The sequence below is a fragment of the Stegostoma tigrinum genome, chromosome 25 (assembly GCF_030684315.1).
Source record: "Stegostoma tigrinum isolate sSteTig4 chromosome 25, sSteTig4.hap1, whole genome shotgun sequence".
Classification (NCBI taxonomy): domain Eukaryota; kingdom Metazoa; phylum Chordata; class Chondrichthyes; order Orectolobiformes; family Stegostomatidae; genus Stegostoma; species Stegostoma tigrinum.
Genome location: NC_081378.1, coordinates 20,608,499 through 20,632,881, shown reverse-complemented (window position 1 = coordinate 20,632,881; position 24,383 = coordinate 20,608,499). Strand labels below are relative to the sequence as shown.

Genomic DNA, 24,383 nt, shown 5'->3' with positions numbered 1-24,383 from the left:
CTCCTCCATATTCACTACAGCAATTACGTCCTTCCTGTAACGTGATGACCAGAACTATATACAAACTCCAGACATAGCCTAGCAGTGTTTATGTATTTCCAGCATTACACTCCTGCCTTTATATTCAAGCTGCTTCAGCTTCCCTTAGCCTGTGCTGTTGCTCTCTGCTACTGACTGACTGTTGCTTTTTTTTAAGGTGTATGCACTTAAAAATAACAACTCATTTTTTTACAGAATTTTCCCTGTTCTGTTCCTTTCAGATTCTTCTGGGTTCTTTTCATTGTTGGTCTCTTTAGGACTTTGCACAAAACAATGTCTGCCCGCATGTCATAATTGTGATTTTCTTTTGGGTAGCTGCTGCCAATAACTTCTTTAGCACCGGTCTTTGGAGTTGTAAGTCTCAGGAGAAATGGCTCATGTCTTGAGTAACAATATAAAGTTTATCACATGTTATTAACTATTTACAGGTTTCATTATATTGATGGCAACATAAGGTGCAAAAGACATGACTTTCTTCAATTACCATTGATGCTCCACCTGATGGCTTTGTTAAATATCAGAATAGATGGAGCTTCAGCCAACTCCTGGATTAAATGTTTCACATGCATTACAGTATTTTAAAGTACATTTATCTTGATGTTCCAGCCAGTAAGTATCCCTCAACAAACATGAAACAAACATGCATCCAATTAAGAAAAATAATTTAATGTGAGCACCTAGGTTGTTTACTACCTCTATTTACGTTCTGCTATATTTGCAATTATTAGTCTCTGTTACAGCTGTCTCATGAAAGAGTCCAGTAAACAAGAATGTGACATTTATAATTCATCCTGATCTTTATATGATTTATGTAAGCCAAAACTCTGAAATTCATACATATGCATTTAAACTTTTAATTTTACTGTAGCATTAAAAATGAAAGTACACTTTAAAATTTTTGTTGCATAAACTTACAGGTGAATGGGAAGACAAAATCAATAACATTAACACAGAAAAATAGAAAATAGGGGCAGGAGTAGACCATTTGGACCTTTGAGAATGCTTGGTGACTCATTATGATCATAGGTTAATCATCCAGGTTGATAGCCTGTTCCTGCTTTTCCCCATGTCCTTTGATCCCTTTAGCCCCAAATGTTATATCCACTGCCTTGCTGAAATAATGCAATGTGTTGGCCTCAACTGATTTCTGTGCTTTTGACACCAAATCCCACAGATTCTAGGTGAAGAAATTTCTCCTCATCTCACTCCTAAATGGATTATCCCATATCCCCGGACAGTGGCCCTAGTTCTAGACTCCCCATCCATTGAGCACATTTTTCAGCATCTACCCCGTCTAGTCTCATGAGAAGTTAATTTGCTTCCATGAGACTCCCCGCTTCATTCTTTTGAATTCTAGTGAATATAATCCTAACTGATTCAACCTCTCCTCATATATTCATCATGTCACCTCAGGAATCAGTCTTCTAAACCTGTGTAGCACTCCCTCATAGCAAGAACATGCTTCCTCGGATAAGGAGATTGAAACAGCACATAATATTCCAGATGTGGTCTCACCAAGGCCTTGCATAATGCAGCAAGAAATCTATTCTCTTGTACTTGAATCCGCTCACTATGAAGGCCAAAATACCATTTTCCTTCTTTGCCGACTGCTGCACCTGCATGTTTACGTTCAATGACTGGTGTACAAGGCCACCCAGGACTAGCTGCACAGTACCTCTCTCAAATTAAAGCTGTTCAGATTATAATCTGCTTTCCCATTTTTGCTACAAAAGCGGATAAACTCATAATTATCTACACTAAATTTCATTTGCCATGCACTTGCCCATTCACTCAGCTGGTCCAAATCACACTACAGCAGCTTTGTGTCATCTGCAAATTTGTAGAAATTACATTTAGTTCCCTCATCTAAATCACTAATATATAGTGGGAATCACTGGGGTTCTAGTACTGATCTCTGTGGTATCCCATAAGTTCATGCCTGCCATGTGGGAGAAAGACCCATTTATTTTGGGTGGCATAGTGGCTCAGTTGTTAGCATTGCTGCTTCACAGCGCCAGGGACCTGGGTTTGATTCCACCCTCAAGTGGCTGTTTGTGTGGAGTTTGTACATTCTCCCTGGGTCTGCGTGTGTTTCCTCTGCGTGGTCTGGTTTCCTCCCACAATCCAAAGATGTGCAGATTAGGTGGATTGGCCATGCTAAATTGTCCATAGTGTCCAGGGATATGTAGGCTATGTGGATCAGCCATGGAAAATGCAGGGTTACAGGGATGGGGTATGGGATGGGTCTGGTTATGATGCCCTTCAGGGATTGGTGTTGATTCGATGGGTCAAATGTGCTGCTTCCACATTGTAAGGATTCAATGAGTCCTAAAATAAAACAAAAAACCATAGAAATGGAGATTTGAAACAAATAAAAGCGAAACCTGCTGAAGAAACTAGCAGGTCTGGTAGCATCTGGGGAGAGAAAGCAGAGTTAACATTTCAAGTCCTGTGATCCTTAACTAGAAGCAGTTAGGAAAAGGTGGTATGTATGCTGGTGACATTCTGGAGGGTGGTAGGAGTGAGCATATAGGTGGGAATGGAAACCGGAGAGCAAGAAAAATGGACAGGCACACAAAGGGGTTGTAGATAGTAAGTCAAGGAAGAAGATGAGCTTTGCTGGAGCACTGTAGCAGACCTGAGACAGAAATTATGGCATGTGAACATGATGGTGTATTGATGTGACTTTAAAAAACACCAGACATGTCAAGGCATTTTACAGGCAAAGAAGTATGTTTGAAGTTTTTCACCATTGTTAGGAAAACCAGTTTTGTGTACAATAAGCCCCTGCTCCTCCCTCCCCCAAACAGTAACAGCAAAATAATGTTTTTCTGATGTAGATTGAGAAATAAATTTGATTTGATTTGATTTATTGTTGCCATATGTACCTAAGTATGGTGAAAAGTATTATTTTACTTACAGTACAGGCAGACCATGCTATACAAAGTGCACAAAGGTAATAGAACAGAGCGAGGAATACTATGTTACAGCTGCAGAGGAGATGCACAAAGAGCAAGATCAACTTTAAATTTGAAATTTAAGAGGTCCATTCAGATGTCTAATAATAGCAGGGAAGAAGCTGTTCTTGAATCTGTTGGTACATCTGTTTAAGCTTTTATATCTTCTGCCTGACAGAAGAGGCTAAAGAGATTATAACTGGAATGGGAGAGGTCGTTGATGATGGTGGCTGCTTTCCCGAGGCTGGAAGAAGCAGAGATGGAGTCAATGGATGGAATGTTGGAACGCGTGATGGCCTGGGTTATGTTCCTAACTCTCTGTAGTTTCTTAGAGTTAGACAGAGCAGCTGCCATACCACGCTGCGATGCAACTGGATAGAAGGCATTCTATGGCACATGTACAAAGATTGGTAAGAATTTTTACAGAAGTGCTGAATTTCCTTAGCCTCCTGAAGAAGTACAGGTATTTTTGTACTTTCTTAAACACTGCATCAATATGGGTGGACCAGGACAGATTGTTGGTAATCATTACTCCTGGGAACCTGACAGTCTTAAACATCTCAATCTCAGCTCCACTGGAGTAGATAGGGGTGTGCACTCCTCCTTGCTTCCTGAAGTCAATGATCAGCTCTTTCATTTTTCTGACGTTGAGGGAGAGGTTGTTATCTTTGCACCACACCCACATGCACTCCATCTCTTTCCTGTATTCTGCCTCGGCGTTAATCCGGCCTACAATGGCAGTATCGTCAACTAACTTGCAGATGGAGTTAGGATAAAATTTGGCCACATTGTGATGAGTGTACAGGGAGTATAGTAAGAGGCTGAGTACACAGCCTTGCAGGGCACCAGTTTTGAGGACTGTTGTGCAGGAGGTGCTGTTTCCTATTCTCACTGATTATGGTCTGTCGGTCAGGAAATTGAGGATCCAGATGCAGATGGCAGAGGAGAGACCTATGTCTCAGAGTTTGGAGATTAGTTTGGCTGGAATTATAGTGTCAAAGGCAGAGCTTTAGTCAATGAATAGAAGTCTCAATAGATATCATTGTTATCCAACTGTTCCAAGGATGAGTGCAGGGCCTGGAAGATGGCATCTGCTACGGATCTTTTGGGATGATTGGTGAATTGCATGGCATCAAGGCTGGAGGCTAGAGCTGAAATGAGCCATGAATAACCTCTTGAAACATTGCATAATTTGGAGGTGTAAATACTAACCTTGGGATAGTTTTGTTTTGGTTTTCTTCAAAATGTCAATAAAAACTTGTTAGATTCCGTAACTGAGATAATGGGAACTGCAGATGCTGGAGATTCCAAGATAATAAAATGTGAGGCTGGATGAACACAGCAGGCCAAGCAGCATCTCAGGAGCACAAAAGCTGACGTTTCGGGCCTAGACTCTTCATCAGAAACGTCAGCTTTTGTGCTCCTGAGATGCTGCTTGGCCTGCTGTGTTCATCCAGCCTCACATTTTATTATCTTAGATTCCGTAACTCTCAGTTTAGCATCATATCTGAAAGATAGCAGATCCATGGAGCATTAGATTTGATGTTTGTGTTTAAGTAGGGCCTTATAATTCGGGAACAGGAATGCTAGCAACTCAGTCGTGCTAATCGTTTCTCTGATTGTCCAGTACTAGACCTTAGATCTGACAGTTTCATGTTCTTCTTCTGGTAACCCCATGAACCAAGAGGAAAATTTGCCACAGAGTAGAGCCCATGGCCTGAAACTGGACATCTTTTAGTGTTTGTGTGCTTTAGTTACCACATGGTTCTAGCTAACTCAGAGAGTCTAGTTGCCTGCCATGGGCTTATCAGAAGGATTTACAGATTAAGAATCAACTAGATTGGCCATATCATGGACTCACCTTCTGTAGCCATCATGTCCTGGACATGATCCTGGAGATTTTGACTCTGAGGTGAGGATGCCACTTATGTGCTACCAAGCTTTTCTGGCTTCACATTAGAATCATACAACGGAGCAAACAGGGAGTGCATTCAACCCTTTGTGCCCTTGTCTACTCCCCTGGTTTTTTTCCCTGAAGTCCTGCAAATATTTTCTCTTTAAGTATTGATTAAATTCCCCTTTGAAAGTAAGATTTGAATTTTCTTCAGGCAGAACCTTTGAAATCCTAATCTAATTACGTAAAAAATCTTCCTTTTGATTGTTGGACCAATTAACTTCAATCCGCATCCTCTTATTTCAGATTCACCTGCCACTAAAAGCTATTTCTACTTGATATGGTACCATGGCCTGTGTGAAAATAGCTGGTCTCAGTTTGGGAAGATTTCGCAGTGCTGCAATGGGTTCAGGTTCCCTGGATGATGCAGGACCTTAGCCAGGCTTCCAGTTTCCTCGTAATATCTAGTATCCTCTGACAGAAGGAGAGTACACAGAGATATCAACATGAAAGAAAAAAAAACTCACATTTATAACTCAGCCTCAGAGCATCCAAACACTTCTACAGCTAATGAATTACTTTTGACTTTGGTCACAAGTGTAACATAGGAAATGCAACAATCAATTTACTTGCAACAAATTTAAATAAGATAAATGACCAGATCATCTGTACTGGCAGTGCTGTGAAGAGATCAAGGTAGTCCAAGGCGCACAGAAAACTCTTCTACAGTGGTATCATTCACAGCCATTTGAAAGGGTTTCAATACAACATTTCAGGTGTATTTCTGACAGAACAGTACACCATCCATCCATCGCTAGAAATATCAGGTCAAATGATGTTCCTGAGGGGGACTTGAACCCACAATTAAACAGGATAGGGCTTGGTTTGTAATGCCTTTCACAAGTAAGTAAACCATGCAGCTCACATGGAAATGTGATACGGTTCAGTAGGGTGGACCTATACACAGCAGAAGTCAGAAAGTGCAAGAAGGAAAGGGATAAAAACTAACAAATGAATAAAGCCAAGGCTGTGATCTCTAAACAAAATAAACTATTCTGGTTGTTGGGGAATCAATTAAAAATTTTAAGTCCTGATTATTTATTTCTATTGTTAGACAAAAAAAACAGGGCTCGTCCGGGATTTGAACCCGGGACCTCTCGCAGTTTAGAACAGTAATTTCCCCTAAGCGAGAATCATGCCCCTAGACCAACGAGCCCTCCTCTAGATGCAACTGAAGATTTTTAACTTCTTTCTCAGAACTGCCACGTCTCTGCTACTTCAGGCGACATATCGGAGCTGTACAGAATGTGGATCAGGTTACATGGAAACTCAACAGCAGCATAATGCACACACATGTTCCTCATTAGCTGGGCAATGTTTACAGGAGACGTGCAGACCAGGAAAACACACATTTTAAACTTGAATTGAGTCATCTGATGTAAACCAGCTGATATTTACAGTAATATAGTTAGTCTCAGCACTTTTTTATACATATGCCAGGCAACTAAGAGGAATCAGCCAAGGTTCTGAACATGAACCAATACTTTAGCTGGGGAATACAGGTGAGGATATGGCAAAGTTTTGATGTGCTGCCCTGTCCAGTCAACTCGCTGGTCTGAAAACTGCAAGGGTCTCAACTCAGCATCAGAAACATGTGCATTCAAGACACACTCCAAAATCTCTCTCAAATAGATTGACAGTCAGCACATGCACTACACTTCAGAAATACTCAATTTGCTAAAACACACTTTGGGATATCCAGCCATTGGGAAGTTATAGAACTTCTCTGACTGTGAAATTCAAAAAGTTTTATCATCAAATTTGTCAAGGGGAATCTGAACTAAATAAATGCATATAAATACACAGCTACTGTGCACTTTATTTGAACAGTTACTGGGTGTCCTTCTGTCCCAAGTTTGGGGTAGAAATAATAAGGTTACGTTCTCCTTTGTGAGCATTCGTACTGGGGAGGGGGCAGACTTTCCTCTGTGCTACGTGTATGTAGAAGCTATGTTTTTGTAACTTCAGCATCACTCCCTAAAGCTATTATGTGCAGGGAAATCACACAGATGTGGCAGTTCTTAGTGAGAACAGGAAACAAGACAGCTAGAAAGAGGCTCGTTGGTCTAGGGGCATGATTCTCGCTTAGGGTGCTGTCAAAGCTGAAATTGCGAGAGGTCCCGGGTTCAAATCCCGGACGAGCCCTATGTTTTATTTTTCCCCCTCTTTCACTGGATAGATTAAAAACCATGAATTGCACAGTTATAATTTTATTTTACAAAGTTTCATTGCTGTATAATTCTATTTGCATTGCTCAAGGCATCTCAAATAAATTCAATCTCAACCAATCTTACCTCACTCCATCCCCAAGGATCTTAGGTATTGCCAATTTTGCCTATTTGTGTCCTCTTCATCCACACCTTATTAAGCTATGTCTCATGGTGAGCATTTTTAAGAGACACACTCAACATCATCACTGTATTATAAGTGACGGTACAAAGGTCTCACATTCTATCTTGCCAGGGATCACTTGAGGCATAACATTTTTAATGAAAACATGCTGCTCAGTTGTAATCTAATAAATTAACGTTAGCCCAGACAATGATGTCCTTGTGAATGCAATGTTTGTACATAATGGCTAGTCATAATCAATATCTTAGATGCTGCAATACAACATGCTTCTTATATTCTGTGGAATATTATAAGCATTGCTGTATCAGGTGAAATACCCTAATTGAGGTAAGGTTATATCCTGGCTAGCAGCAGTGGCCATCTATTTAAAAAAAAACTAATATCTTGGTCGAAGATATTTAGAAAACTGAAGGCCATAGACACAACAGCTTTGGACATCAGAGAATTCAGACAATCAGCAGTATCAGCTTCTCTGTGTACAGATGCTGTATTGATCTGTGAATAGGGCATTGACTGCCAACAAGATGGAGCTAATTTCTTTCGGTTGGAATGTAATTTGATTTAAAATCTTTTTCTTAAGATTACTCGAATTAAACTAAAAAAAATACAGCCCACTTTACAGCTGAGACACTACAGACAACTAGAAACTTAGTTTGGTCTGTCCTGACAGTTGATAATGCAGTAAAATCTCTCACTACAGCTGAGAAGTCTGGCTCTAAAATTTAGCACTTTTATTTTCTACTAACACAAAGTCAAGGTGACTTTCAAAAAGAAAAAAATTATACTGACTTTTTAAAGGGTCAAATATGCATAGCAGAAACCTTATTATGGAATGGGAATCTATAATGGGCATACTAAATTACAACGGTTCGGATGAAGTATGCAGTTCTATTTAACTATAAATTGATGTACAATTGAGAGAAGAACTATAAAGCCTTGTTCAGTGTGAATGAGTAAGGGCTTTGCAGAATTAATACATCAGATCTCTTCAACATCATCAGAAAAGATCCAGAAAGTTCTCTCAGATCAGCTCAAAGCAAAGATTAACTTCAGGATTAAGAGACTTCTACTCTTGTTGTACAAACAGTAATCTCAATAATCCATTGGCCAGTCTGACAGAAAATGCTGCAGCAAAAGGTATGAGTGTTACTTTTATAAGGATGAACTGTCAGAGATCCTCATTAAGTTAGTCATCAGCTCAAAACCATTTAAAGCCTTTAGGAATGATCTTTGGACAAGAGAAAAGTTCTTACCATTGAAACATTACTTTAGGATAGATGCAAGTTTGAAGCCATAGTTGCAGGTGAACAACATATACACACTTTAGGTGCAACCAACTCTATGGCTATTGTCAGAAAAGCAATAATATCTGTAGCAAATGCTGTTTGTTGCATCCTAAACTGTCCAGCTTTTCTTGACAGCTGGAAAGCAAAGGATATCATGACACCGAGGGATATCGGCATGCATATCTAAGAAATTTGATTCCAAAGGCCAAGCAACATCTCAGAACAAAATGCTGGTGACCAATAAGACACAATGCAGGCAGTTTGAAAAGTGTTTAGAACTTGCACAATGTAAACACATCAATGAAGTTCTGAGTCAACCACGAAGTATCAGAAGGTGAGTGAGTTTTTAATACTGTTAATACCACGAATCATGTTGCTGGTATAAATTGATAAGAAGCCTAGACAACAATTCAAATATTATGTTCTGAAAAGGCAGGAAAGCATAAACCCTAAATGCTAAACTCCACGCAGGAGCCAGTGCCAATTTTACTAATAAGTACTGGTTTCTTACAAATACTAATTCTTTAATTTCTCCTTCCCAATAGATGCTTGCTTCTATTACATTTATGAAAATGTATTTCTGTTTCCTTCTGTGATGATATAGCTAAAATAATTGCTTAATTGCTCTGTCATTTCCTAGTTTGCATTATCAATTCTCCGGTTTCAGATTGTCTGGGTCCTATATCAGTTTGCACTAATCTTTTTATGTTTATTTAACTATAGAAGCTCGAACAGTCTGCTCTTATGTTCCTTGCAAGTTCGCTCTCATAATCTATTTTTCTCCTCTTCATCAAACTCTTGGTACACCTTTGCTGAATTCTAAACTGTTCCAATTCTTCAGAGTTGCTACTTTTTCAAGCAGCTTTATATGACTTCTCTTTGAATCTTACACTAGACTTCATTTCTTTTATTAGTCGCAATTAGGCCACGGAACCTGAAATGTTAACTTTGATTTCTCTTCACAGATGCTGCCAGACCTGCTGAGCTTTTCCAGCAATTTCTGTTTTAGTCACTTTTCCTCCTGTTGTTTTATTCAAAAGGAATACATAGCTGCTGTAAGACTCTCCTCTTGTGGGTCCAGAGGGCATAATCTTAGGTTCAGGGAGCGTACATTTAAAACAGAGATGACAAGAAATTTCTTCTTTCAGAGGGTAGTCAGTTTATGGAATTTTTTACTGCAGAGAGCTGTCAATACTGGGTCGTTAAGTATTTTCAAGGCTGAGACAGATAGATTTAAGACCCAAATTTCACACTGGACTATTTCACTGTCTATCCCAATAAATAATTGTCATGTTATAGTCACTTCTTCCTAAAGGACCTCTCACAACAAAATTAATAATTAACCCCTTTGCATTGCATGGAAGGAAATCTAGGATAGCATGTTGGCTGGTTGGTTCCTCAATGTACTGGTCTAAGAAAAGGATTTTGCCCACACTCTAGGAATTCATCTTCCAAAGATTAGAACATAGAACAGTACAGCACAGAACAGGCCCTTCAGCCCACAATGTTGTGCCGACCATTGATCCTCATGTATGCACCCTCAAATTTCTGTGACCATATGCATGCCCAGCAGTCTCTTAAATGTCCCCAATGACCTTGCTTCCACAACTGCTGCTGGCAACGCATTCCATGCTCTCACAACTCTCTGCGTAAAGAACCCGCCTCTGACATCCCCTCTATACTTTCCTCCAACCAGCTTAAAACTATGACCCCTCGTGTGAGCCATTTCTGCCCTGGGAAATAGTCTCTGGCTATCAACTCTATCTATGCCTCTCAGTATCTTGTATACCTCAATTAGGTCCCCTGTCCTCCTCCTTTTCTCCAATGAAAAGAGTCCGAGCTCAGTCAAGCTCTCTTCATAAGATAAGCTCTCCAGTCCAGGCAGCATCCTGGTAAACCTCCTCTGAACCCTCTCCAAAGCATCCACATCTTTCCTATAATAGGGCAACCAGAACTATAGTTAAAGTGGTTTACCCAGTCTTCATGCTGATTAAAATCACTTTGTTTACTGCTTATTACATAATTTCCCACTTAAATCATCCCCTACGTTAACACTACTGCTTGGCGGCCAGTAGACCACTCTCACTAATGTTCTTCACCCTGTTGCTTCTTAGCTCATCTAAGACTGATTCCACATGTTGATTTCCTGTGTCAAAATCTTTTCTCACTACAGTACTGATTTCATCTTTCAGTATTTTGCCATGCCACTTCTTTTCCATTCTTCCAAAGATTGAATAGATTTGAATGCTTAGTTTCCAGTCCTAGTCACCCTGTAGCCATGTCTCTGTAATTACAACTATATCATATCCATTTATAAATCTTTGCGCTGTTAATTCATGTACCATATTGCAAATGCTCCATGCATTCTGATATATCATAAACTTGTTTTTTTGTACAGTTTCAGACATTCTTCTTGTTCAATAGTCCTGTATGCTGTTAACCTTGGACAAATATCTGCAGTGAATTTGCACATTCTCTTTGGATCTGCATGGGTTTCCCCCAGGTGCTCCAGTTTCCTCCCACAGTCCAAAGATGTGCTGATTAGGCAGACTGGCCATGCTAAATTGCCCATATTGTTCAGGGATGCATAGGCTTAGTGGGTTAGCCTTCTGATATGCCGCGTTACAGGGATAGGATAAGGTAGGGTAGGGGGATGGGTCACTCTACTAGGGTAGGTATGGACTCGATGGACTGAAAGGCCTGCTTCCACGCTGCAGGGATTCTATGATTTTCAAAAGGCCTCCCTTCAGGTACTAGATTCTAAACTCATGTCTAAGTTCAGAACATGTGGAGTCAGAGAACAAATAGCAGAATGGGTAGCAAACTGGATACAAAACATAGTAAAGGAGCAAAAGATAAAAGTAGCTACACAGAGTGCAGTAAGTCAGGAGCGTCTTCTGTGGGAATTGGGGCTGGGACTGCTGTTCACAATTTATATTAATGATTTGGACTCAGTTTTTTTATTCATTTGTGCGATGTGTGCATTGCTCTATTGCCTTTCCTGAACTGCCTTTGAAAAGATGGTGGTTCCTTTTGAACTGCCACAGTCCAGTTGGTGTAAATAGGCCCACAACGCTGTTAGGCAGGGTGTTCCGGGATTTTTACCAAGTGACATTGAAGGAATGGTGATATGTTTCCAAGTAAGAATGCTGAATGGCTTGGAGGGCAATATGCAGGTGCTGGTGACTCCATTAATCAACTGTCTTTGTCCTTCTAGATGATGGTATTATGGAGTTGGAGGCCTTCGTGAATTGGAAGTGCAATTTGCAAATTTGCTGAGCGCATCAAATTGAGAATGTGAGTGTAATTGATATAAAACTAAATGAAATAAAGTACAAAACGTATTTCAGAACAGTGAAGTGAGAGATGATGAATTTTGATGTTGAAAATTAAAAAGGCCACATACTTCTTGATTAAGACTTATAATGGAGTAGATGAGCAGGGAGATCTAAGCATTTGCGTTCACAACTCACTACACACCGTATAACAAGACTGTGATTAAAGAACAACAACTAGGATACAATACCAGGGAGACTGAACTGGAAATCAGGCAAGTCACATGAAACATGTAAAGATTAGAAGATACCTGAGATAACCATGTACTGTTCAGAGCTCCATATTGTAAGATTTAGAGGTATTGGTCAGTTGCAAGAAAGATTTACAATGCAAATATTAGAACTGAAAGAGTATACTGGGACTCTATTCTTTCAAAAAGAATAGGCAGAGGAGGGACCTGACACAGATTTTATTATCAAAAGTTCGGCTGGGTAAATGGTGAGAAAAAGTTGATGTAGAGACATTGGAGCGAGTCCAAAATTTGAGATAAATGTAAGGTAGTGAGTAATAAAATTAAGGGAGTCAGGGTTTATTGAGCCAGAGAGATTGGACCATTTGAGACAAACAGCATAGGCACAGTTAAAGAGAAGCCAGATAAACAAGGGGAAAGAATAGTAGCATATGCTAACAGAGTTAAATGAAGATAACTAAGAGAGGGCTCTTGCAGGGAACAAGTCTTGACATGGATCTTGGAATAAATGGCCTGTTTGCTGTAGACTCAATGTATTACGATGTGATCCTTACCACATAAAATCCACCACTCTAAATATTGAGAATTTTAGGTGCCCTAGCATCTATAGATCTACTGCATGTGTGAAAAAATGCTTCCTGGCTTCACCCTTAAATGGCCTAACTTTAATTGTAAAACTGACCTCTTTCTGTTCTGGATTTCTCCACCAGCAGGAATAGTTTCTCTTCATCTATCCTATGGATCCTGTAATCAGTTTAAAGATCTCAACGAGATCATGTTTCAATCTTCTCGGCTTGAGCAATCCAAGCAAAGTCTACACGATTTGCTTCATTATTTAATCCTTTAAAAAGAAAAAAATGAGTTCCATATATATTATGTGCTTTACCACTTCAGAATATCCCAAAGTATTTTGCAGTCAATGAAGTATTTTTGAATTGTCACCAATGTTATAATTGTAGGTATGAACCTGAATTTTGCTGAGTTAGCCAAAATTAAGTTAAATGAAACTAAACAAGGAAAATAACACGTGACGTCTAGTGATGACCTAATGATGAGAAAGGTCGCGGTTTGATTGTGTTTTTGTGATTTGCTGAAGGAATGTGTATGTTTTTTATTGAGTGCTCTAACCCAATAGCAATGAACGGCATTGTCACTGTAAAAACCGAAGTTCTGTTTAAAACAGACACAATGAGTCATACTTGATAATGTGGACTATTTATCTGTGGAATTTGTTGTTGTCATAGAATTGTGCTGTGTAAATAGCAAACAGTTGATTGGATAACATAAAGATAGCAACAACAAAAACAAGCTAAAACTGAAATCAAAGTTTATTAAGTCCAAGAGATAAGCTCTTTCCAGGGAGATTCAGACAAGTCTCAATAAGCAATTAATCAAACTTACCGTCGTAGATGATACATTTGTGATGTTTGTCAGTGGTCAAACTGATCGTATACTGGAGCCTGGATAGTGTCAAGGTTTGAATACATAGCTTCGTTGTACAGAAAGAGTACATGTCTAAATCAAGCTTGCCTCAGATCATAGTTACCTAGCTCAAGAGGTCATCTGATCAGCGTTTGAAGGTTGGAATGGAGCGTGCTAATAACCTGTTTGATTTGATCCTCGGACAAATCCACATAATGGGGTTACTTAATATTGTAAACATTGTATGGGTAAGATATTGCAGTTTCTTTATATAATATACTTTAGTAAAGAGCACTGGGTATATTCCATTGTTCGACTGCCTTGGGTCATTGGTATTCAGAATAAACCCAAAGGACCAGGGAAAGTGGGGGAAAAAACCTGCACAATATAGGAAACATTGCAGGAAATTCGAGTACAAGATCCCACAGACAACAATGCAACAATCACCAGATATCTCTTGTTAATGATGTTGATTAAATTTTAAGTGTTGGCCAGGGCACTTGGGGACAACTCTCCTCTGAATTAGTGCCATGGAGTGTTTGGTGACTGCATAAGAAAACAGTGCGGACCTCAGTTTATCTACCACCTTTGATAGCGCTCACTAAGTACTACACTGGGGCGTCAGGTTAAAACTTTGTGCTCTAGATTTTCATCAAATGCCAATATAAGATGCCTGGGATCTGAGGATCAAAATTAAATACAGTACTCTGGATGAACTTGGAATAAGGTTCTGTATAAAAGAACAAAGAAAATTACTGTACAGGAACAGGCCCATCAGCCCGCCAAGCCTGCACCAACATGCTGCCTGTCACAACTAAAATCCGTATCCCTCTATTCCCATCCTATTCATGTATTTATCAAGATGCCCTTTAAAAGTCACTATCGTATCTGCTTCCACTACCTTTGCTGGCAGCGAGTTCCAGGCACCCACCACCCTCTGTATTAAAAACTTGCCTCATTCAACACGTTTAATCCTTGCCCCTTGCAATTTAAACCTATGCCCCTACTAACAGACTCTTCCACCCTGGGAGAAAGCTTCTGACTGTCCACTCTGTCCATGCCCTTCACAATCTGTTGATCTCTATCAGGATAATTGATGGATCCCTTCTCAACTGGATCCCTTCTCAACAATGTATTCCAGTCCCTTTGGTTTTTGTAAAATCATTATATAGGATCATGTTTCAATAATGATCAAACTCAGTGAGTGGTGAGGCAATGGGCTGGTCATATTATCATTGTTGTTGATGCAGATAATGTCCCAGGGACCTAGATTCAAATTTTGCCACGGCAGAGGTGGAATTTGAATTTAAAAAAAGTATCTGGAATTAGGAATCTAATGATGACTGTGGGTTCATTGTAAATGTTAGAAAAACCCATCTGGTTCACTAATTCCTTTTAGGAAAGGAAGCTGCCACCCTTGCCTGGTCTGGACTACATGTGACTCCAGACTCACAGCAATGTGGTTGACTCTGGTCTAGCTAGCGAGACCCTCATCCCATTAATGAGTGAATTAAAGCCCCTTTATTATCTCCCTCCCCCTTACACAGTCCTGATGCAGGGTGCCAACCTGAAACATCAACTTTCCTGTTCCTCTGATGCTGCCTGACCTGCTGTGTTCCTCCAGCTCCATACTATGACTCTGACTTCCAGCATCTGCAGTTCCTACTATCTCTTCTTTATTGCGCATCCACACTAGCACGGTTCGAGGCATCAATGGAATCTGAAGTACAGTGTTGCAGTAGATTCTTTCGGCACAGTTCTTACATACATTAAAATTTTAGCACTATGGAGTTACATAGTTTAATTATCGTATACCAACATTTCCGTGATATTTGTCCTTGGGTACCAGGGGATGGTTTAAGCACTTGCTGAATGCTCGCTGTTACTCCTGATGGGATTAGAATACCTGTCTGGTCTGAGCTTGCAAAATTGACAGGTGTTACTACTTTTGTCTCTACAACTAAGAAAAACACTAGACCCATATGAGCTAAACAAGTGAGAAATTATGTGTGTATTAAATAAAACAATAAAGGATATTAAACTGACCTCCCCTGCTGGGTTGTGAGATTTCATTCACTATTGCTGATTTTGATAGTTCTTCCATGTTCGTTCATGTAGTTTCACAGAAGCTCTGTTTTGATATTTAGTTTCTTAAAGGGGGTAGCAAATAATGTAAAGGATTTCCATTATTGGAGGTCTCTAATGCTGGTATGAAACAAAGTGCTCTCTTTAGGTCCTGGAAGGCTTCTTCCTGTCCCTATGTAGTGCAACTTGTTCTTTCGAGTCCTGTTTCTCTTCATTATGTCTGTCAGGGGCTGGGCTAGTTGGGTATACAAATCAACAAACGCCAGTTAAAATTAAAGAGATCCAGGAAAGCCCATGAATGCTCGTAGGCTGTTTGGCAGTCTGTATGGCTGCAGTCCAACTTTGGGTGATTTCCTTTTACCCATGGGAGATTTTCTGTCCTTTTCAACACTGGCCTTTTGATCTTTTCATGCAGGTATTTTAAAAGGGTCTTAAGGCCTATCTCATGTTGCTTTTTCATTTCTGAGGCTACCAGTATATTATCCACATACTGAATGATAACTGACACAGTTAATGGCATTTTGCAGAGATGGTTTTGTCAGGCCACATGGCATACAGTCAGGCTATTGTGGAATCCTTGTGGGAGTCAGGCACATGTGTACTGTTGTTGCCATACAGTAAAGTCAAACCATTACTGTACTCCGGGTGCTGCAATACGGACCAGAAACCATTAGCCATATCTATAACTGAAAACCATTTGTGATCTAATGTTAAGGCACTGAATATGGTAAAAGGGTCAGCTACTAGTGGGACTCGTTGATCAATGTATTCGATGGCTTTTCTGTCATCTATAGTTAATCTCCATTCCCCACTTGCCTTTCTCCCAGGACACGCCAGGCTGTTAGAGGCACTGTGGGATTTTACCAAAATCCCTTTATCCTCTAACCTCTGAATTATCTGGAGGATTCCTGCAATAGATATCAGGCTGATGGAGCACTGTTTAGTCCAACGTGGAGGTGTCCCTATAAAAGTCGTGGATTCCATTTGCAGTAACCTGCACTTAGCCTTGTCTTTAGCCCAGATGGAGTGGTCTTTTAATTCTTCTCTTTGTATCGTTCCGATGGACCATGTTGGGTGAGGAGTGATTGGGCTACAGGTCCTACCCATACAAAGGTTAGTAACTCATGGGGTCTGAATACAATGTACATTGGTTTGGTTCTTCTAATTTTATCCTGTCAGCTCCTGCTCCATAAGCTGTTCTCACTGTTCTGTCTAGCAAGCGTTTGGTCTCATACTTCTGGGGTAGGCACGTCAATTCTGCTCCTATGTCCAAAAGACACTCAATGTCCAGGTGGCCTGCCCTCATGGTCACATACAGTCTGTCTCTCCTCTGCTGGCATAAAGCTGGTAGGAGCGTAGAGAGGTACGAGGCGGGCTTTCTCAGTGTTCTTGTCAGCTTGTGCTGCTGCTGGGTGGTTAGCTCTTTATACTGCTCTCGGAGATCAGTCTTACTCCTGGTTTTCAGTGTCTCCTCTTCCTTATTCCTCATTGGGAAATTTCATCCTTTTCCCCTTTTGCAGCACCCCCGGTCCAGTGGCATTCCTTCGCAGAGATGCAGCACTTCCCTGCGCATTTGTCTTGGGTCTTTCCAGAGTTACTAGGCATCAGTCCCATTTGTCCCATCTGTAGGGCTTGCAATTTGGTACCCATATCTTGGTTGAGCTGGTGGGCTTAGTCCACCAGTTCACAATAATTAGTCCCCCTCTGGTCCCAGTCTGGTTTGGTGAACTTTAGCATCTTAACAAGCTTAGGTTTAAGTCCCACTAGTAGCTGACCCTTTTACCATATTCAGTGCCTTAACATTAGATCACAAATGGTTTTCAGTTATAGATATGGCTAATGGTTTCTGGTCCGTATTGCAGCACCCGGAGTACAGTAATGGTTTGACTTTACTGTATGGCAACAACAGTAAACAGACTTTAGCCAGCTGTCATCACAACCTTCAAAATCCCTATTATGCTGCACATTTGGGATTCCTTCATACTCTTTCCAGGTTGTCCTAAATCTTTTCTCGTTTTTTGGTACTTCCCCTGTAGCTTTTGGACAGGAAGCCATGACTTTTGTCCAATCGGTCTTAAGTGGACTATAACCATGTAACCAACATTTTATTGCTGTCCAGCCCAGCCTGCAGCTCCTGCTCATATGCTCCAAGGGCACCTTTGACTGTCTCAGGGAGAGGGCATCCTTCTCTTCTAGTGACGATAGTGTACCCCATCCCAGGTATGGAGCATATATATTCCCCATAACCGGGCTAGGCTTTCCCAAGTCTTCAATGGTCCCTTCTTCGGGTGAGGCATTTCTTTGGGTAAGGCATTTCTTTAGACCACTTGTCTAGGTTTTCAGGGGACACAGGCCCATGCACAAGGTGTTCTTCGGTCCATTTTACTGGAACATTTACTTCAGTGCCATCCTCTAACCCTTGCCTTAACACTTACTCTATTTTTACCTTCTTGGTTTTAAAGGATTGTAAGAATGGTTTTGGGGATATACAGTCTTCATCGCTTTTGCTGTCAGAGGACCCACCAATCTCGTCCCTCTGTTTACCAAGGGCGATAGCAAGGTTTTGCTGAACAACTTCCTGGACGTCTCGGGTAGTTGGATACAAACTCTGTATGGGCTTGGGAACTGGGGAAGAAACTGACAGGGCTGTTATCTTGTCCTTCAGTTGTCTGTTTTCTTTCTCAAGCTCCTGATTTTTAAGTTCAGCTTTTTCTTGCTTTGATTTCTCCTTTTGCATTTGTTCATGCACTGCTTTTAATTGCTCTTTAAGAGTGTTCACTTCACAATTACGTGCTGATCAAGGTATGGTTTCATTCCTTTTGCGGGGATTTGTTCCATTAACATAAGGGACCATTTAGTTCTGTCCTTATCTTTTTGTTGCGTAGCTTTTCCCCAGAACTGTTTCATACCATCTAGGGTCCACTGTCCTTTGGGAATATTGTATCTCTGCTGATTTTGTTTAGGGTTTTCCCTAACGAGAACTGTACTTAAAGGTATTTTTGTAACTGCTGCAGCATTTCTTCCTCAGTTATGTCAGGAAGGGCCAGCTCGCCATTGGAGGGTGTAGGCAGCTTACAGGAGTCACTCATGGTCACCCGAATACTCACATCGTAGGCAACTTCAGCTGATTTGGAGCAGTTAATGTCTGGATGCAGGGGATTCAAAAACTGGCCAACTCACTGGAGGTTCAGGTTCACGTTTGGAGACTAGGTCACGACTTGAAGGAAGTTTCTTCAGAGTAGCGTCAGTGACCAGTCAGTTTTGGCAGTGACCCAGCAATCCTGTAGACTACACCAAGTTGTGGAATCATGTTTCAATGACGACTGAGATCGGTGAGTGGCTAAAATAGCTCATTCATTCAGCATCTGCAGTAGCACAGTTCGAGGTGGCGATGGAATCTGAAGTACAGTTTTACAGGAATAGTCAGAACTGCCGATGCTGGAGAATCTGAGATAACACCGTGTGAGGCTGGATGAGCACAACAGGCCAAGCAGCATCAGAGGAGCAGGAAAGTTGATGTTTCGGGTCGAGACCCTTCTTCAGAAATGGGGGAGGGGAAGGGGATTCTGAAATAAATAGGGAGAGAGGGGAACGTGGATAGAAGATGGACAATGGAGAAGACAGGTGGAGGAGAGAAAGACAGGTCAAAGAGGCGGGGTTAGAGCCAGTGAAGGTGAACGTAGGTGGGGAGTTAGGGAGGGGATAGGTCGGTCCAGGGAGGACGAACAGGTCAAGGAGGCGGGATGAGGTTAGTGGGATTGAGATGGGGATGGAGCTTGAGCTGGGAGGAATGGTTAGGGAGGTGGGCGCTAGCTGGGCTGGTTTTGGGATGCGGTTGGGGGAGGGGAGATTTTGAAGCTTGTGAAGTCCACATTGATACCCTTGGGCTGCAGGGTTCTCAAGCAAAATATGAGATGCTGTTCCTGCAGCTTTCGGGTGTCGTCATTGTGGCAATGCAGGAGGCCCAGGATGGACATGTCATCTGAGGAGTGGCTGGGAGTTGTTGAAATGGTTTGCAACTGAGAGGTGTAGTTATTTGTTGCAAACTGAGTGTAGGTGTTCCGCAAAGCAGTCCCCAAGCCTCCACTTTGTTTCCCCGATGTAGGGGAGGCCACAACGGGAACAGCAGATACAATATGTTACATTAACAGACGTGCAGGTAAACATCTGTTTGATGTGGAAGGTCTTCTGAGGGCCTGGGATGGGGGTCGGGGGGAGGTATAGGGTCAGGTGTAGCACTTGCTTCGGTTGCAGGGAAAAGTGCTGGGCGTGGTGGAGCTGGAGGAGAGTGTGGAGCGGACAAGGGAGTCACGGAGAGACTGGTCCCTCGCAAGGCGGGTAAGGGTGGGGAGGGAAGAATGTCTTTGGTAGTGGGGTTGGATTGCAAATGGCGGAAATGTCGGAGGATGATGCGTTGGATTTGGAGGTTGGTGGGGTGGTACGTGAGGACGAGGGGGATTCTGTTTTGGTTATTATTGCAAATAGGGGGTGTGAGGGATGAGTTGTCAGAAATTTGGGAGACATGGTCGAGGGCATTTTCAATCACTGTTGAGGGGAAGTTGCGGTCCCTGAAAAAAGAGGACATCTGAGATGTTCGGCAGTGGAATGCCTCGTCTCGAGAGCAGATATGGTAGAGGCGAAGGAATTGGGAATAGGGGATGGCTTTTTTACAGGAAGGCGGGTGTGAGGAGGAGTATTCTAGGTAGTTGTGGGAGCCGGAACAATTCCTATACCTCCCTCCTCACCCTCATCCCAGGCCCTAAGACCTTCCACATCAAATAGATGTTCACCTGCACATCTGTTAATGTAATATACTGTATCCGCTGTTCCCGTTGTGGCCTCCCCTACATCGGGGAAACCAAGTGGATGCTCGGAAGCAGCTTTGTGGAACATCTACGATCAGTTCGCAACAAACAACTACATCTCCCAATTGTGAGCCATTTCAACACCTCCCAGCCACTCCTCAGATGACACGTCCATCCTGGACCTCCTGCATTGCCACAATGACACCACCCGAAAGCTGCAGGAACAGCATCTCATATTTCGCTTGGGAACCCTGCAGCCCAAGGGTATCAATGTGGACTCCACAAGCTTCAAAATCTCCCCTCCCCTGACCACATCCCAAAACCAGCCCCGCTAGCCCCCGCCTCCCTAACCATTCCTCCCACTTCAAGCTCCACCCTCATCTCTTACCATTAACCTCATCTCTTACCCATTAACTTCATCCTGCCTCCTTGACCTGTCTGTCCTCCCTGGGCCGAACTATCCCCTCCCTAGCTCCCCACCTACATTCACCTTCATTGGCTCTAACCCCGCCTCTTTGACCTGTCTTTCTCCTCTCACTCTATCTTCCCCTTTATCCATCTTCTATCCTCCTCCCCCTCTCTCCCTATTTATTTTAGAATCCCCTTCCTCTCCCCCATTTCTGATGAAGGGTCTTGACCTGAAAAGTCAACTTTTTGCTCCTCTGTTGCTGCTTGGCCGGCTGTATTCATCCAGCTTCATGCTGTGTTATCTACAATTTTACAGGAGCCTCTTTATACACAGTTCATATATACATTAAAGTTTTAGCCCTGTGGTGTTACACAGCTGTAACTACTGTACACAAAAGTTGGCATGACATCTGCCCTAGGGAAGCAGGTGGTGGTTTAAGCACTTACTGGCTGTTACTCCTGATGGGATTAGAATGTCTGTCTGGGCTGAGCTTGCATAACTAAGGGGTGTTGGTCCTTTTGTCTTTAAAGTTAATAATGTTAGTAAAAATACTAGACCCACATTATCTAAATAAGTGAGAAATTATATGTGTGCCAAATAAAATAATGGACGATATTACACCGATCTCCTGCAGCTGGATTGTGAGATTTCATTTAGTATTGCCTGTTTTGATAGTTCTTACACTTCATTCATGCCGTTTCACAAAATCGCTGTTTTAATAGTAAGTTTCTTAAAAGGGATAGCGGCTCTATTTAATAAATATCTACAAAGTACATACTAGTGGTGGAAACTGTTTGATGTTCTGCAACCTATTCAGGCCCCGTGAGATGGTTGCTAAGGGCTAATTATATTAAAATATTTCCATAAATAGGTCTAAACAGTGCTTGCAGTATGGGCCGATAAGAATTGAAAGGTTTAATTAAACAGTAAGCAGTTAATTAGTTTACCTTTTAAGAGTAAAGAATACGACAAAAACACGGTTTTACGAACGAGTGAATGGAAACGCGGTATATTAAACATAGTGAGCTTGTGAATTCGTAAAGCGAATTATAATACAATATCTCACATTTGCCAAATGTTCTCTTCCCCTTCCTTTTTAGTCCGTGTTCGACTGTGGCTCCTCTCATAGCTTTCTTCAAAATTATACCTTCATCTGTTGTATGAGTGGAGTTCCAAGCACAGCAGCATGTAGTTGTAGTAGCTGTAATACTAATGTATGGGACTAGTATTCTGAGACATGGGTGCATATTCTTCCATGGCAGCTATGAATTCTGGAATGATAAGAAAGTTTCAGCAAACATGACCATAACTGTGAAACCATCACTATCTGTCATAAAACCGACTGGCTGATGAAGTAACTAAGTTGTCCTTACCTGGTCTGATCATGTGACTCCAAACCTCATGTGGTTGAGACTTAACTGCTGTCATGAGGAATGGACAAAAAGTGCTGGTTTTCACATGAAGATAAAATAAAATCCAGGTTATTTACTGATGTCCTGGAGTGTGGTTTGAATTTACAGCCTTCAAAACTGTGATGGATATGACATGGAGGAGGCAATTCAGCGCTAGAAACTTATTCCTTCATTCAATTGTTCAATTCTTTAATTCATTGCTGAACTGCATTGTGAATCTAGTTCACTGCTTGATCTTGTGCTTTAAGCCAGTACCGCTATCTGTTCATTAAGATCCAGGTCTGGAGTATCTTCTTGAATCCCTGAAGTGCAGGTGGAGGCTAAACCTCCAATGAGCATCCCATCCAGACTTAACCTCATCCTATTTCTGTAACTACACATTTATCATGGTTAACCCAGCTAGACTACACATTTCTGGATAGTTTAGCATGGCCAATCTACCTAACCTGCATACAGAGTCATACAGCATGGATACAGACCCTTTGGTTCAACTAGTCCACGCTGACTAGACATCACAATCTGACCTTGTCCCATTTGCCAGTATTTGGCTCATATCCCTCTATACCCTTTTTATTCATATAACCATCCAGATGCATTTAAATCATACAATCATTGAATCCCTAAAGATATGAAGAAGGTCATTCGGCCCATCGAGCCCACACCAACCTTCCAAAGAGCATCTCACTCAGATCCACCCCCTATTCTGTAACCTTACATTTCCCACAGCCAATCCATCTAACCTGCACATCCTTTGCACTGAGAGAGGAACCAGGAGCACCCACAGGAAACCCATGCCAACACAGGGAGAATGACAGTAACCTGAGGGGTTAATTGAACCTGGGTCCCTGGTACTGTGAGGCAGCGGTGATAACCACTGAGCCATCATTCAACAATGTTGTAATTGTACCTGCCTCCACAACTTCCTCTGGCAGCTGTTTCCATACATACACTACCCTCAGCATGAAGTGTTACCCCTCAGGCTCTTTATAAATCTTTCCCCTTTCACCTTAAACTTATGCCCACTAGTTTGGGACTCCACCCTAGGAAAAAGACCTTGGCTATTCACCCTATCCATGCCCCTCATGATTTTGTAAATCCCTAAAAGGTCACCCTTCAGCCTCCGACACTCTGGGGAGAAAAGCTCCAGCATCTCCCTATTTAACTCAAAACCTCCAGTCCCAACATCGTTGTGAATCTTTTCTGCAGCCTGTCAGGTTTAACAACATCCTTCCTATAGAACAGCAACCAGAATTATATGCAGTATTCTAAAAGTCTTTGGACTGTGGGAGTAAAGTGGGGCACCTGGTAGAAACCTATGCAGACAAAGAGAGAACATGCAAACACAGTCAGCCACTGGAATCGAACCTGGGTCACTGACACTCTGAGACAGCAGTGTCACCTACTGTGCCACCCAGTCTGTCGATGCCTGCACATACACTGTCCCTGAGATGGCTTGTTGCTTATCTCGAATTAAGACTGCTTTATTTATAGCTGTACATAGTAGATATCAAATTCAGTTCTCTAATTCACCGTCCAGGACCTCTCTGCTCACATGCTAATTCTAGACTAGTATCTTTTTGCTCACTGAAGTCATGTGACAATAACATCACGATGTAAGTAAATCTTAGCTTCGTAACCCTTAACATCCTTAACCAACAAAATCAGTTGTTTCAGTTTAGGCATTTTCAACTCACACCCAACTTCAACTGATTTTTTTTCTGTTAGGTCAGGAGGAAGAGTTCCAAATTTCTACGTCCCAGTTTTGTGAAAAAGATGTTCCCTTGGAAGGCTGAGCTGTAATTTTCAGCTTATAAACTCTTTGGTCTACATTTCTTCATTATAAGGTTAAACTTAATGCGAGGCTTTCTTTTTGGCATCTAATTTTCTCTCCTTTCCCGCCATATTATTATACATCGGATGCCGGTATCACTCGGCTGTCTCATGACTATTTGTCCATGGCCATGGGTCGGAAGGCTATTCAACTGCAGAGGAATCGTATTGAATTTCTCTCCAAGTTAAAGTGAGCACCATCGAGTGGCACTTTGTAAATCTGGCATTACTTTAAAAAAAATGTCATGACCCCTCTAGAATGAAGAAGAGACAAGTTGCCCGCAGGACAAGACAAGGCGAGGTCCA

General features: G+C 41.7%; 1 long non-coding RNA gene and 2 other non-coding genes across 3 annotated transcripts; 1 reads left to right on the top strand and 2 right to left on the bottom strand.

The window, feature by feature from the left end:
• Positions 1 to 1,013: 1,013 nt before the first annotated feature.
• On the bottom strand, positions 1,014 to 24,376 carry LOC125463332 (uncharacterized). The gene is made up of 4 exons (XR_007249815.2): positions 22,209 to 24,376; positions 21,902 to 22,106; positions 12,797 to 12,955; positions 1,014 to 2,367 (listed from the first exon to the last, which is right to left on the bottom strand). It is a non-coding gene; the product is annotated as an uncharacterized LOC125463332 (long non-coding RNA).
• On the bottom strand, positions 6,017 to 6,106 carry trnap-agg (transfer RNA proline (anticodon AGG)). Its single transcript is given in 2 exon segments — positions 6,017 to 6,052; positions 6,071 to 6,106. It is a non-coding gene; the product is annotated as a tRNA-Pro (tRNA).
• trnap-agg (transfer RNA proline (anticodon AGG)) lies at positions 7,006 to 7,095 on the top strand. The gene is given in 2 exon segments: positions 7,006 to 7,041; positions 7,060 to 7,095. It is a non-coding gene; the product is annotated as a tRNA-Pro (tRNA).
• Positions 24,377 to 24,383: the final 7 nt, after the last annotated feature.